The 3,506-nt window shown below is 31.3% G+C and overlaps 1 pseudogene; it reads left to right on the forward strand.

The window, feature by feature from the left end:
* The first annotated feature begins 880 nt into the window (after positions 1 to 880).
* LOC114184342 lies at positions 881 to 3,506 on the forward strand (annotated as a pseudogene).

Genomic DNA, 3,506 nt, shown 5'->3' on the forward strand with positions numbered 1-3,506 from the left:
ATATCCTCACAATGCAAGGAATTGAACAATTAGTTCTAGAGATCTTCAAACCGACCAAACAACATTCACCATACGTCATATAACCCTAGAATGACGCATGAGTAGAAGGTGTGAACACTACACACTGCCATCCAATTGTTTGTGATATCATATATTATAAAAAATTCATTTTGGACGTTGGGAAATATTTTACCAATACCTCACTATGGACGCCAAAATATTCTACAATTTCTTTATCAAATACTTAGTAAAAAGTATTGGAACTCTTTTATCCAATATCATACATGCTAGAAATATTTCTAAATATCATTTCTACCTTTTTTTTTTCTACGAAAGTGGTGTAAGTAAAGTTACTAAAAAGTTGAATTTAGATATATTTCTTTCATTAAACATGGTCAACTTTTAGGTTAAATTTACACTAGTTTTTGGAAAAAGAATACTTTTGGTTATTTGAAATATATATACTAGTTTTGTAATGCTTCTGAGTAAAGAAAAATATAACTTTTCATGAATGTTTGTTGATTTTTATTAATTCTTAATTTACTTTTTGCAGGATTATCGACTTTATCGAATTTGACGAATCTTTATCTAAGCGATAATAATATCCATAATTTTGTGGTCCATCAAGGTATCGAAGAAAAATGATTTAAAAGGGTCTAATTTATTGTTTGGGGACAAAGAAAAAGATATATTAGCTAAATTTATAATACCAACACATTGTTGAATCTCATAATTTCGTCAAAGTCCTTATAAGCATATATGACCTATCTTATTTAGTAGCCTTGTTAACGTTTATTTACATTTGTTTTTAATTCAATTTACATATCTTTCAGGCTCAAAAAGTCTCAGTAGATTGGATGTCCTTAATTTAGATGGGAATATGATTGATGGAAACAAACTAAGAGAGTCATTGCGAGCTTTATCATCATCCATTAGGGAACTTTCTATATCCAACAATAACTTCAAAGGAACAATTGTAGCTGAACGTAGTATTATTTTTTGTTTTCACAAAGGTAAATTAATTTGATAGTTGTTACATTAAGATTGATGTAATTTTGTTTTCTACTATGCAGATTTTCACGATTTAAGCAACCTAGAATATTTGACATTGTACGGAAATAATAACATAGAGAGTAAATTTTTCAAAAGTATTGGAAACTTGACGTCCTTAAAAGTTCTGTTTGTTTCATATTGTCATATAAATGACACCTTTCCCGCTGCTGGTAATTATATTCTTATTGAATGTTATTCATGCAATACAAGTTCTAAAAGTTTTTCTTAGTTTCATTGAAATCTTTATACCCTTATTGTTATGACTCTCTCAAGATGTTTTCTTTTTTTTTTTCAAATTTTCGTTCAGGTTGGTCTAAAATGAAGAAGTTGGAAGCTTTGATTCTAATAGATAATGGATTTGAAGGATTTCTTCCCAATTCTTTTGTTAACATGACATCTCTTCGGAATTTGGAACTTTCTCAAAATAATTTTGTTGGAAGGTTTGATTCTAACATTGCAACCCTTTCATCACTTGAATATTTCAGTTTTGAAGAAAACCAATTTGAAGTTCCTATTTCTTTTTTTCCATTTGCCAATCATTCAAACCTCAAAGGCATATGGGGTGAAGGCAATACAATCATATTGGACTCACAACACAATTTGCACACTTGGATTCCAAAATTTCAATTAAATGTTCTTAGCTTGTCTTCAAACATTCAAACTCGTTCTTTTCCGCTCCCAAAATTTCTTCTTTATCAAAAACATTTAGATACACTACGATTTAGTAGTTTGAAGTTGGAAGGAAGGTTTCCTCATTGGTTGTTAGAAAACAACACAAAATTGGTTGAAGTTAATTTTATAAATTGTTCTTTGACTGGTACCATGCAATTACCATTGCGTCCTCTTCTTGGATTATGGAATATTGATGTGTCTAACAATATCATAATTGGTGAAATTCCAAGGAAGAATATAAGTTCAATTTATCCAAACTTGCAATATCTTAACATGTCTAGAAACTACTTCCAAGGTTCAATTCCTCGTGAGCTTGGCCGAATGAAGTTATTGAGGGAGTTGGATCTTTCAAACAACCAATTGTCTGGAGAAATATCAGGTGACATATTTGAAGCTGGACAAGAACTCATTTTCTTGATACTTTCAAATAATAAGCTCGAGGGACCAATCTTTCCAATACCCACTAATTTGGAGTCTTTGTCATTGAATGATAATAATTTCAGTGGTAAACTTTTGAGCAACATTTTTAACACATCCATCATTTCGTTGGACGTAAGCAATAATCATTTGGTAGGAAACATTCCAAGCCTTTTGGACAAATTTGTCAAGATTATCGGAGCTTCGAATGTCCAATAACCACTTTGAAGGATTCATTCCATTAGAATTGTCACAACAACTTAGAGATCTAAGATATTTAGATCTCTCCCAAAATAATTTGACTGGTCTTGTACCATCATTTCTAAATTCTTCTGTGAAATTTGTTCATTTGAGCAATAACGAATTAACATGATTATCCAAAAAAATGTTCAATGGAAACTCTCCTTTAGTGATGTTAGACATTAGCTACAACAAAATATCTGGAAATATTCAAGATATGATGCAAGACCTTAGTTACACAAAGTTAAATTTTCTCCTTTTAAAAGGTAATCACATTAATGGGGATATACCTAAGCAATTATGTCAGTTGATAGATTTAACCATGTTGGATCTTTCAGACAATAAATTTTCTGGAGAAATTCCCCATTGCTTGGGGAAAATGCCTTTTGATAATAAGAATCTTGATCCATTATTAAAAGCATCAAAGGGAAGCTTCATTGTTGAAGAATATACAAGTCAAGCACCATTAGCATCAGAGCATAAGAAAGAGAAAGCAAGTTTCACTTCAAAGAGAAATACTTATTCTTACAGAAGCATCCTTGGTTACATGTCTGGAATTGATTTATCTTTAAATAAACTGAAAGAAAATATTCCACACGAACTTGGCAACTTGACGAGAATTCGAGCATTGAACTTGTCTCATAATGATTTGATTGGACAAATTCCATATTCTTTCTCAAATTTGGTGCAAACAGAGAGTTTAGATCTTTCTTTTAACAAGTTGAGTGGTCAAATTCCTCCTAAGCTCAATATCCTAACCTCACTTGAAGTATTAAGTGTGGCACACAACAACTTATCAAGCTCGATACCTGAATGGACAAACCAATTTGCCATATTTGATGAGAGTAGTTACGAGGGTAACCCGTTCCTTTGTGGACCTCCACTATTAAAGATTTGCCATCCATCTTCTACAATTTTTCCAAAGAACTTAAGTACTGATAAAGATAATGGTAGTTTGGTGGACATGTATGTATTTTGTGTGAGCTTTATTGTATCGTACATATTAGCATTGTTAGCAACCATTGGAGTTTATATATCAATCCTTACTGGAGCTAAGCATGGTTTTACTACATGGAATTGGTAGTTTAAATTGTTATTACTTTATTGTGGACATTTTATTTTAG

This window comes from Vigna unguiculata, chromosome 5 (genome assembly GCF_004118075.2).
Source record: "Vigna unguiculata cultivar IT97K-499-35 chromosome 5, ASM411807v1, whole genome shotgun sequence".
Classification (NCBI taxonomy): Eukaryota; Viridiplantae; Streptophyta; class Magnoliopsida; order Fabales; family Fabaceae; genus Vigna; species Vigna unguiculata.